At 42.4% G+C, this 12846-nt stretch overlaps 1 protein-coding gene across 12 annotated transcripts in view; it reads left to right on the top strand.

Annotated features, from left to right (window-relative positions):
* CACNB2 (calcium voltage-gated channel auxiliary subunit beta 2) overlaps window positions 1-12846 on the top strand; it is a 386015-nt gene that overhangs the window by 330246 nt on the left and 42923 nt on the right. The gene's annotated exons all lie outside the window — the stretch shown is intronic.

The raw sequence follows: 12846 nt of genomic DNA, 5'->3' as shown, positions 1-12846 counted from the left end.
CCCCGTTCATGCTCTGTCTCTCTCTGTCTCAAAAATAAAAATAAACATTAAAAATTTTTTTTAAAAAAGCCTGTTTACCAAGCTACATCATATCTTTCTATTGCCACAAATATGCCCAAGTAAGTAAACATTGCTACTTCTACATTCCCACCCAGTAGCCAACAGCTGTCTGAAACCCTGACTCCCAGAAGGCCATTAGGAAGTGGAAAATATCCCCTGACTTGCCTGAAGATGTTTGAGCAGATACTTGAGATGCCTTTCGTAAAGGTCTTTAGAGTAATTACAAGTGTTAAAGTAATTGAAGAGGCCATTAGACTAGGGTGGCACCAATGCCTTGGGATCCTAAGAAAGCACCCCAGAATTAAGCCAGAGTTGATTCCTGTAAATGCCCTTGTATCCCAGGAAACAAAACGACCAATTACTAATAGCCAACTAGGCTTTTGCAAATAAGGCAACCGCTGAAGCTGGAGCCAGTCACTTTCCTTGCTTTGCTTCTGTGTCTTCTCCACGAAAGCTTTTCCCCTAGTTCCTGCGGCTGGAGTATTCCTAACCACTTTTGGTTTGGTGATGCCTGATTTGAGTCGGTGTTTGGTCAAATGCAGTCTTGAAAATTGTAATACGCCTCAGTTTATCTTTTCACGTGAGTTAGTATCAGAGTTTCACTGTAGACGTGCACATAGTAAACTTGCATCCAAAAATCTGAAAATCCAGCCCAGCCCGTTATCAGCATTAGCCATGATTACAGATTTTTTTCATGTATCAGAGTCGATTTGTGCTTTCTTCCCGTATTTGCCCCTTTGGGCCCTGTCCTGCCCTCGCAAGCATTGTGCTAGGTAGTGACTACTCACTATTTCTTTGGATACTGGTACAACATTGAAGGAAGGGTGGAGAGATAGTTTTTAAAAGTTTCTCCAGAGTAAATGATCAGACAGGGGCCCCTGGTCAGAACTTGCCACTCACAGCTCTCTGTGCTAATTGAGGCCCTGCGAAAACGTTGGGTTTTGGTCACGGAGATCGTTTGCCTCATTTTTTTTTCTTTTTAGGAAAAGCAAAGCACTCAGTGCAAACTAAGCAAAACAACATAAATACACACAAACTTGCCTAACTTTTGAGCACTAGAGCAGTGTGGACTTAGCTGAAATTGCAGCTGTTGGAGAAGAAAGTGAAGATTAAAGAATTAAAACAAAAAATACTATCTCTGTCTCCCAAGTTTGTCAGACTGTCCTTTGTAAAGGCTTTCCTTGCCTTTGTTTAGAACACTTCTTGGGAAATTCTTTGTAGTGTATAATTTTCCAAGGATAGAATAGACATTTTTATACCAGCCTGAATGCACAGCAGTACTTTAGAAACAAACCACCATTGGTTTGTCTTAATTCTTTCCTTCTTATCCTTGCAGTGGAATAAAAGTACTGAGCAGAACCTCGATGGCAACATGTCCTTAACCACTCGTGTTAAGAGGTTCTGAATGTTTCTGGGCTGCGCTTTGTGGACTGAGGCCCTTTGGAGAACGATGGGCCTGGTCCCTGTTGATATGACCCGACATCATCACACCTTTTATGTTGTTTTTAAGGTTTGCACTTTCAGAAAAGTGGACACGATATAATTCGGAGACAACCAGCTAAGGAATGGGACAGTCAGGTAGGGTTAAGCGTAACATTCAAGCAAACAGAAAGAATGCAAACAGAAAGTAGTTATTCAGGAGTTGAAACAGCAACTACACAAAAGATACAGCCACCCAACAGCAGAAGAAAGCCAGCAGGTATGTTTGAACCCACAGGAATCCAGACTTCTGTTTGGGTTTTTTTAATGTTTTATTTATTCTTGAAGAGAGTAAGAGACAGCATGAGCGAGAGAGGGGCGCAGAGCAAGAGAGGGGCGCAGAATCCAAAGCAGGCTCCAGGCTCTGAGCTGTCAGCACTGGGCCCGACGCAGGACTCAAGCTCACAAGCTGTGAGATCGTGACCTGAGCCGAAGTCGGATGCTCAACCGACTGAGCCCCCCAGGCGCCCCAGGAATCCAGACTTTTCAACTGCCTTTGCTAAAGTGCATTGGTCTGCTGTAGACACAAGCTCTCCAGCTAGAACTTCAGTAGGTTTAAGGAAGGAAACCCTGTATCCTGCACTGTCCTGCCCTTTGACCTATGCAGTGTTGGATTTTGAACAAAGCAGATGTTAAGTAAATGTGTATTAGAAAAAGAAGGAGTGATTTTTTTTTTAATTGACTTGACATTTCCCTAATTTTCTTTGAATTTTGAGTAAAGAAATTCTCTTTGGTTATGAATGACTTTTATGTCAAAATAATGTAGATTCAAGTCGTGCTTTTTACCAGAAATAGAAACCAGGATGTTGATTTGGGTAAGGCAACGGTGCTCGTCTGCTTTGGCGATCATAGCAAAATACCATCAACTGCGGGGCTTCAACAACAAAAATGGACTTTCTCACGGTTCTGGGGCCTGAAAATCTCCAGTCATGGTCTGGCGAGGTCTGTTCCTGGCAAGGACACTCTCGTTGGCTTGCAGAGGCCCCCTTCTCTCTGTGTCCTTGCTTGGCGTTTCCTCCGCGTGCACCCTCAGAGTTCTCCAGGGTCTCTTCCTCCTTTTACCAGGACACCAATCCCATTGGATTACAGCCCTATCTTTATGACCTCATTTCACTAACTTCTATAAAGATCCCGTCTGCAAACACAGTCACACTGGAAGCTAGGACTTCAATATCTAAATGCAGGGAGAGGGCGACACAAACATTCAGTCCATAACAGCAACAGAAGACAGGTTTTTCAGTGTCTTTTTTTATGCTTAAAAAAAAAAAAAAGGAAGAAAGAAGGAAAGCAATGAGCATAAAGTAAAAATTGTTTCTGATTTATACCATTAACTTGCAAATAACTTGAGAAATACTGTTATCAGGCTTGGTAAAACTAACCAATAGTAAAATTAAATGTAAACACTTCTTTTCTTCTTAACGATGCTGGCTTAGCTGAAAATGACTTCTAAGTAATACTCCCTTCTAAGGCAAGGAAACACACATTGCACAACCCAGAATAAATAAAATCGAGAGCTTTCTCCTCGTATTGGCTTCTTGCCCAGCGACTTGGAGTTGTTATGCCTTTTGAAGATACTGCTCGAGGGAGAGACAGCCTCACTTGGGAAAAGAAGCCAGTATGTTCTTATTGCAGGGGAATGCTTCACAATCATCGCACAGATGATAGAGGAACTCCGAAAATTGCTGATACAGTCTCTGTTCTTTGTACGGATTTCTTATCTGATAAAGTTCTCCATGGGTGTTTGCTAATCCTTTACATTCCTTCGTTGAAGACCTCAGATCCAAAGCGATCAATTCTTGATAAGCAGAAGGAAAGACGTGTGCTACACTTCTGTGTGTGTGTGTGTGTGTGTGTGTGTGTGTGTGCATGCATGCATATGAGGCAGACTCCTGATCAGACCAGCTTTGTTCTCATGATGATCTAGCCATTTGGTTTTATAGGCCCTTAGCTCTATGGTGACAGAATATTGTGTTGAGTAGGTATCGCCTAAGCACCTGATAACTGATTCTTCTAAAAGAAAAAAAAAATCAATCCCTTAATTGAGTCCCTTAACATTGAGTTATTAATGTATACCTGCCGCTATGCAAAATACTTGGAGCCCCAGCAGCGTGATTGCTGGATCAGAGGGTATTTCCATTTTTAAGTTTTTGAGGAACCTCCATACTGTCTTCCACAGTGACTGTGCCATTTTACATTCCTACCATCAGTGCCTGAGGGTTCCCTTTTTTCCATAATCTTTACTTGCACTTGTTCTTTCTTGGGGCGCCTGGGTGGCTCGGTTGGGCGGCCGACTTCGGCTCAGGTCATGATCTCATGGTCCGTGAGTTCGAGCCCCGCGTCGGGCTCTGTGCTGACAGCTCGGGGCCTGGAGCCTGTTTCAGGTTCTGTGCCTCCCTCTCTCTCTGCCCCTCCCCCACTCACACTCTGTCTCCCTCTCTCTCCCTCTCTCTCTCTCTCTCTCTCTCTCTCTGTCTTAAAAATAAATAAACATTAAAAAAAATGTAAATACTTGTTTTTTCCTTGTCTTTTTAATACTAGCCATTCTGACAGGTGTGAGGCGACATCTCATTGTGGTTTTGATTTACATTTTCCTGATGATGAGGGATGTAGAGCATCTTCTCATGTTTCTGTTGACCGTCTGGATGTCTTCTTGGAAAAATATGTGTTCACGTGTTTTGCCCATTTTTTAATTGGACTGTTCTGGTCTTGTTTTTATTTTATTTCTGTTGAGTTGTAGGAGTTGGTTTTATATATATATATAAATATAAATATATACATATTTATATTTATATATATAAAAAATAAATATATATAAATATATATATACGTATCTATATATGTATATATATGTATATATATATCTTGGTATCAACCCCTTTTCAGATACATGATTTTGCAAATATTTTTCTCCCATTTGGTGGGTTGCCTTTTTTATTTTTTTGATGGTCTTCCTTGTGGTACAGAAGCTTTTTAAGTTTGGGGTAGTCCCACTTCCTTGTCCCCCTTAGTTACTTTTGCTTTAATTGTTTTTGGTGTCAGATTCGAAAAATCATTGCCAACACCTGTGTCAAGGAGTGTATCCCTTATCTTCTAGAAGTTTTATGGTATCACCTCTTACATTCAGGTATTTAATCTACCTTGACTTACACTTTGGATACGGTGGAAGATAGTGGTCCAGTTTCATTCTTGTTTTCGTAGCACCATTTATCGCAGAGACTCTCCTCTCATATATTCTTGGCTCCTTTGTTATAAACTAACTGACCCTCTACACATGGGTTTACGTCTGAACTATTGTGTTCTATTCATTTGTGTGTGTTTCTATGCCAATACCATACTCTTTGATTACTATAGTTTTAGAACATAGTTTGAAATCAGGGAATGTAATGCCTCCAGCTTTGTTCTTTTTTCTCAAAATTGCTTTGGCTAATTGGGGTCTTCTGCGGTTTCATATAAATTTTAAGACAGTTCTGTTACAGTGAAAAATGCCATTGGGATTTTAATAGGGATTGCATTGAATCTGTCGATCGCTCTGGGTGCGTATGGACACTTTAACGGTCTTCTTCCAGGGCTTGAGCATGGAAGAGGTTTCCATTTATTTCTGTCATCCTCAATTTCTTTCACCAGTGTCTTGTAGTTTTCAGTACACAGGTCTTTTATCTCAATGGTTACATGTATTCCTGGGTATTTCATCTTTTTGATGCAGTTGTAAATGGGATTGTTTTTTTTCTCTCTCTTTTTTTATGTTTTCTTTTTTATATTTGAGAGAGAGAGAGAGAGAGCGTGCAAAAGCAGGGGAGGGACAGAGAGACAGAGACAGAATCTGAAGCAGGCTCCAGGCTCCGAGATGTCAGTGCACAGCCCAACGCGGGGCTCAAACTCACGAGCCGTGAGATCGTGACCTGAGCCGAAGTCGGACGCTTAACCGACTGAGCCACCCAGGCACCCTGGGATTGTTTTCTTAATTTCTCTTTCTGATAGTTTGCTATCAGTATATAGAACTACCACAGGATTTTGTATTTTGCTTTTGTATCCCGCAACTTTACTGAAATCTGTTTATTAGTTCTGACCGTTTTTTTGGTGAAGTCGTTAGGGTTCTCACTGTATAATGTGTTATCTGCAAATAGTGACAGTTTTACTTCTTCCTTCCCAATCCGGATGCCTTTTATTTCTTTTTCTTGTCTAATTGTTCTGGCTCCCAAAGTCTCTTTTCAATTAACAGCCACTACAGTACTTTGAACATGTCGGACCGTATCATTCCACTGCTGAAAACCCTCCAGTGACTTCTCATCTCATTTAGAGTAAAAGCTGAACGTCTCAATTGTGACCTGAAAAAGCCACATAAAACCTGAGAGCTCTGACCTCATCTCCTGCTCTTTTTCCTGGTTTGCTCCGCTCAGCCTTTCTGACCTCGTCTTCCTCTGACACGTCTCTGGCCTGCTTCCACTTGAGAGCCTCTGCGCTTGCCATTTCCTCTACCCCGAGTTCGGATGCCTGCATTCGCTCACCCCCTTCGTGCTTTGGTTCAAGTATCTTCTGCCCTTTAGCTTGTGCCCTGGCTTTCCCTTAACCTTATTTTGATTTTTCTTTTTCCACAACGTTTATCATCTTTCAACATACACTTTGTCTATTAGGTCTGTTATTTATCATTTCTCTCTCTGCTCTAGAATGTCAGCTCCCGGAGGGCATGAGAATCTTAGTTTCTATTGTTCACTGTCCAAAACAATGCCAGACACGAATAATGAATGAGAGCTCTGACGAGGCTTTCCCTAACTACCCCATTTCATGTTGCCTGTTCACCTTTCCTGCCTGGTTACTCTCTATTCACATAACTTTTCTTTTCTACTTTTTTCATTATTTGATATCCCCTCTGCTAGAATATAAAATAAGCCATGCGAGGGCAGGGACCCAAGATAGTAAACACATCCTTATAAATATTCATTAAGTGAATCAGTTCTCAAGAAGAACTTTGAATCTCTCAAATCAGTTAGCAGCATATATAAATTTTATCTTGTGGCAAATCTGATTATTTGCTTATTCAGTTCGATTCAGCTGTCAGAATACATAGTCACATTGCTTATATCACCATGGCTTGATATATTTTGCTATTAAAGAATTCGCAGACTGTCCTTGGTAGCTCATAATAAATTAAGCAAATATGTTTTAAAAGTTCAATGATTGGAAAGACTCACGGCAAGATTTTTCAGTATGCTATAGAATCTTTCGCATGTATGTGTAGGGAATAAAGTTGAAGATTTTCATTCCATATAGGAAGGATTTTTGATTATCACTGAAGTAGCAAATGATGCTGAGAAGTTGTACAGAGAAGGGTAACCGGAAACTACAGTATTAATATGTAGAAAATAAAAGCGATAGCTCTGATCTTATTCTTGAAAGTACATTGCTATGTCTTCGGGTCCTAAGTATTTCCTGTGGAAGACTCAATGCTGATCCCACTTGAGTCATTTTTAATGAATTAGAAGAATATAGCGTGTTTTATAGGAAATGATTATGTACAAGTAGATCAAAAATCCAATTTGATTTTTAAGCTCTCTTTTCTCTAATCTCATAATAGGTATCTGGGTCATACTTTTCCTTAAATTTCTTTTAAAAATATTGGAGCTCCTGGGTGGCTCAGTCGGTTAAGCATCCGACTCTTGATTTCGGCTCAGGTCATGATCTCATGGTTCATGGGATGGAGCCCCACGTGGGGCTCTGCACTGACAGCCTAGAGCCTGCTTGGGGTTCTCTGTGTCCCTCTGTCTCTGCCCCCCCCAAAAATAAATAAACATTAAAAATATATTGAAAATTGAGAGTATTTGGATAAATCCATTATAGACATTCAGACATTAACTTTGGATTTTTCTTTTATGTTATTAGATATGACAGTTTCAGAATGAAAAAGGAAAAAACACACCTTGCTATTGAGCATAGTAAAATGCATCTTTACATTAAGAAGTCAAAGCATGAAAATTCAAGTGACCCTATTAATCATGATCAGAAGTTCGTTTTATTTGGGTGAATTTCATTTTGCTTTTTAACAAAGTACGTATTCTGCCGCTAGCACCTTTTTAATAAACCGAAGGTAAACATTTTATTGCATCCATTAAAATGATTGGTTTCATTATTAACTCATTAAGTCATTGTTTAGGAAGAAAACTAGAAATAGTGCCATAAACTTGTGATAATCTGTTTTGCTTTGTTTTCTGATAGTCTGCATGTGAGATCATACAATATTTGTCTTTTCTGACAACTCACTTAGCATAATGCCCTCAAGGTCTATCCATGTTGTCACAAAGGGCAGGATTTCCTTCTTTTTATGACTAAATAATATTCCATTGAAGCCTGCTTCAGATTCTGTGCCCCCTGCCCCTCCCGCACTCACCCTCTCTCTTTCAAAAATAAATACGAAAAAAATTTTAAATAATACTCCATTCATCTGTCAATGGACACAGGTTATTTCCACGGCTTGGCTATCGTAAATGTGATGCTGTGAACATGGGAGTGCAGAGATCTCTTCAGCATAGTATTTTTGCTTCCTTTGGATATATTCCCAGAAGAGGAATTGCTGGACCCAAATAGATTTCTTTTAACTTAATTATCTCCTACTTCTAATAGCCATGTACCAAAAGCCTTAGGTCTAGTGATTCCAGAAGGTTGTGAAAACAGAAGAATTTGCTTCTGCTGTAAATGTCACGTGTATCTCTAACAGGAACCTGCAGGCTCACACAGACCTGGCCTCTGGAACACTAATGCATCTTCCTTTGGTTGTGAGAAAAAGCAAGACCTGTGGCCCCCGAGCTGTCCAGGAATATCCCCCCTGCAGTTGTTCGATGGGCTCCCTTTCAGGCGTGGTCAAAACTGGATTCTGACATCCACGTCTCAGCAGAGTAGAGCTTATGGTGGCATGATGGACTCTTAGAGGGTGCTAGAGGGCGTGAGTCAGAGCAAAAGCATCGAGGAAGAGGAACATTTGGGAGGGTTGAGATACGAATGGGCCATCCTTCCGGGTCCGTGGGCTGGACTGTAGCGGCTCTGGATTCAGCCTGGGGCAGGCGGTGGTGAAACCAGCGTGGTTTGGATCTTCAGCATTCTGCCGTACTTGTAACTGTGTGTCGTCGTGTCCGGAGAATTCCACCCCAAGACTGTAAACTGACAAAAGCTCCCCAGGAAACCACAACCGAAGCCAAAGAATCCTTAGTGATACTCCAGCAGCTGCCACGGGAAAGGGACCTAGAAAAGGAATCCTTCCAAAAGTAACAAACTTGCAAAGCAAAGTTAGAAGGCTCCCAGAATAACTGGAAGGCCAGTTAAAATCCTTAAAGTTAGTCCAGGAAACATTTTATCATAAGTAACTTTGCCTGGCTTTTTCTTACCCTTTTCAAATATGGTATATATACTATAAATTCCTTGTGCATATATTCCCTATAATATAGTCCTCCTATGTATAGTACATTATGCTATAATATAGTAGCTGTGGTCTTGTAGCTCTCCCTCTGCAACATCCTCTGTGGCATTTTTGGAAGCCATGAGACCGCGTGTGTTTTAATATCTCAATTCTCTGTGCGTGAAATTGAGCTTTATATGTTGTGGAAAACAGAAGAAAGAACATTTATATACAAATAAACAAAAATCATGATTTGACATTGTTATTGATTTGTCAGACCACAAAATGATTCAAGTGCAAAGAGGCAGAAATACATGACCTTTACAGTGAATGCCTGTAGTTCCAACACGGGAACTGCTCAGTGTTAGCTGTTTTTTAAAAATGGACTAGGGGTGCCTGGGTGGCTCAGTCGGTTAAGCGTCCGACTTCGGCTCAGGTCACGATCTTGCGGTCCGGGAGTTCGAGCCCCGCATCGGGCTCTGTGCTGACTGCTCAGAGCCTGGAGCCTGTTTCAGATTCTGTGTCTCCCTCTCTCTCTGACCCTCCCCCGTTCATGCTCTGTCTCTCCCTATCTCAAAAATAAATAAACGTTAAATTTTTTTTTTTTTTTAATTAAAAAAATAAAATAAAAATGGACTAGGGGAGGGGTGCCTGGGTGGCTCAGTTGGTTAAGCATCCGACTTCAGCTCAGGTCATGATCCCCCAGTTCCTGGGTTTGAGCCCCATGTTGGGCTCTGTACTGACAGCTTGGAGTCTGGAACCTACTTCGGTTCTGTGTCTCCCTCTTTTTCTCTGCCTCTCCCCTGCTCATACACTCTGTCTCTCTCTTTCAAAATTAAATAAATCATCAAAAAAAATTTTTTAAATGGACTTGGGGCGCCTGGGTGGTTCAGTTGGTCCAGCATCCAGCTCTTGATTTCAGCTCAGGTCATGATCCCGTGGTTGTGGGATGCAGCCCTGTGTCAGGCTGTGTCCTGTCAGAGCTTGAGATTCTCTCTCTCTCCCTCTCTCTCTCTCTCTGCCCCTCCCCCCAAAATAAATTTAAAAATTAACAAAAATTAAATTGATTAAATTATACAAGGCAGACTTTGACCTGATTTTTTTTTTACCTTCTGTCCCAGCCAATTTCTGAGCATTGTGTGAAAAATATAATTTTCAAGTGTTCAGAATTTCACACAGACATTTAAATGCTTTAAAATTGCCATCACTGTACCCCTCTGAGTGAAAGAACCCAGGCTTTAGAAAGAGATCGCTGGGTTTGAATATCACCTCCATTATTTGTGACCTAGGAGAACTTGTTTGAGCCTCACTGTCCTGACCCAGGAAAACCAGTTGTTCTCTGTGTAATATACAGCACACCATTCAGACGTCCCATGATGGTAGTTCTTATAATTTTATTATAAGTTGTGCTGCGTACAAGATGAAGAAGGACTTGGAAGAGAAGAATAGTAATTGCTTTACATACGTGTTATTTATTTGTCCCCCTTTCCAAACATATCCGAATGCAGACTGAAAATACCATTGTGAAATGACATAGCCATAGTGTTTTGTTTTTTTTTTTTAACAAAGTTTATTTACCTAATTTGAGAGCCAGAGAGAGAGAGAGCGAGCATGGGAGGGGCAGAGAGAGAGGGAGAGACAGAGAGCCTGAGCAGGGGAGGGGCAGAGAGAGAGGGAGAGACAGAGAGCCTGAGCAGGGGAGGGGCAGAGAGAGAGGGAGAGACAGCCTGAGCAGGGGAGGGGCAGAGAGAGAGGGAGACAGAGAACCCCAAGCAGGCTCCGCGCTGTCAGCGCAGAGCCTGACACAGGACTCCGTCTCCCGAACCGTGAGATCGTGACCTGAGCCCAGACCGAGAGTTGGACGCGTCACCGACTGAGCCACCCACGCGCCCCAGCCATAGTGTTTTGAAAACACGTTTGCGTAATAGTCTGGATGATGAAATGCTCTGCTCTTCTACAAGGTGATACTCATTGGCTGAAGAATCTGTTCAGCTTTAGTTCACAGGCTGAAGTGCAGCAAACGTTTAGTTCTGTGCACCAAGAAGGCAAGTACAAAACGAGAGGGGTTTACCAACCACCTAAGGCTTTAGAGCACATGCCGGACAGAAGGGACAAAAATAGGCAGAGGAATCCATCAACCTTGTTAACCTGGGCACAGGCGCGTGAGAAGCAGAGACTGGTGGGAAGGTATGTCCCCACCTCACGGGCCCTCCAAACAAGTTAGCCGGGAATCCCAGTAGGAGACAGCAAAAGTAGACCCCAGCAATAGCCCTGGCCTGAGAATAAAGGTCTTAGGCTATTTATGAGGCCAACAGAAGGTGGAATTGAGAATCACGTGGTCTCCCAGTCAACTTACTTACCCCATAGCTTCCGTGGAATAGGGTGATTCTAAATCTAAATCTAGGAAGGGGAAAAATACAGTTTCAAACAAAGAGGGAGGCAAACCATAAGAGACTCTTAAATACAGAGAACAAACTGAGGGTTGATGGTGGGGGCAGGGGGGGACAAGTGATGGGCATCGAGGAGGGCGCTTGTTGGGATGAGCACTGGGTCTTGTATGGAAGCAATGAATCATGGGAATCTACTCCCGAAGCCAAGAGCATACTGTGTTCACTGTATGTTAGCCAACTTGACAATAAATTATATTTAAAAATAAATAAAAACAGAAAGTAAATCTAAATCTGCCCTGGGATTTGAGTACTGTTCGACAGTAGTCCTGATAGGACCTTACCTGGGGCTGTGGGCCACCTTTATATATGTGTGCTTGCTGCCTTTCTTCTCCACCTTTCCCGACAGCTGTGACCAAGTCTTTCAGGCACACCTGTGAGGCTCTGGAGGTCAAGAGCATCCAGAGGACAATTTGAGGGGAACCTATGACCTGGGGCAAAGCCCACTCCTCAGAGCGTCCCATTAACTTCTGGTCCAGAGGCCTGGGTCAGCCTTGCTTCCCTCGAGACCCAGAGCAGTGTGGGGGCTCAGCATGTCCGACAGCTCTAGATCTGTCTGTCACCACCACCACAGTCCCCTCTGTCCTGGTGTTCCTAGGAAGCCTGGGTAGGGCCAGGGCTCCCTGGCTTCTATTTGTTCTTCCTCTTTAGGACTTTGCCTTAACCTGAGGAAGGGAGCAAAAAAAAAAGAGAGAGAGAGAGAGAGAGAGAATAAACATCCACTGGCCTCAAAGCGTAAATGCCCCGACAATCAGTTATGGCCACAAATTGTTCGAGTGGATCCCATGAGTGTGGAGTGGGGATCAGCTGAACCACGTCCTGGGTCCTGAGTGGAGATGTGGCAGTGGAAGAAGCATAAAAACAAGGCAGGCTTCTGGGCCGTAAGTGCATGTCTGAGTGGGAACGAGGCCGAGGGGCCTGAGTGATGAAAGGAAGGAGTCCTTGAGGCCTGGACCGTACCGCCAGGAGGCCAGAAATGCAGAGGTCAACTGAAAGCAGGGTATGTTTAATTTTTAAAAATGGTTTCATGGGATAAAAATGCAAAGATTCCTTAAGACACGTTCCCTTGGGACTTCATGTTGGTTAAAAAATAAAGCCCCTGTGACTTAGGACTCTCAAAGAAAATCAGAATTAAAGAGCTAGGATAGTGTAAGCAAAACAAATCTGGGAAAGCCTTACCATGTTTTCCCATCCAAAAGAGTATGAAAGAATCCACGTTGGAGGAAAACATCTTGAATAGAAGAGTGATTTAGCTTGTATCCTATGGCAGGTATTCACCTGTTTTAACTGGTCTGAGCAGGGTCACACTGAAAGAGCGCAGAGAGAACAGTTCGTGTAGGGCCTTAAAAGACGGGTGAATATGGGCAAACATTTATTTAGGTGTGGCATTTATTATGGTGGACAGCAAGCCCATTTATTGAGCACTCTCTCTGTTCCAAGCACTGGCCTGGCCTTGTGCGTGCATTTTTTGTGAGT

The sequence above is a fragment of the Panthera pardus genome, unplaced genomic scaffold, assembly GCF_024362965.1.
Source record: "Panthera pardus isolate Hobbes unplaced genomic scaffold, ASM2436296v1 HiC_scaffold_6, whole genome shotgun sequence".
NCBI lineage: Eukaryota > Metazoa > Chordata > Mammalia > Carnivora > Felidae > Panthera > Panthera pardus.
Note: the sequence above shows the minus strand (reverse complement) of the source record. Positions and strands in the feature narration are given on the sequence as shown.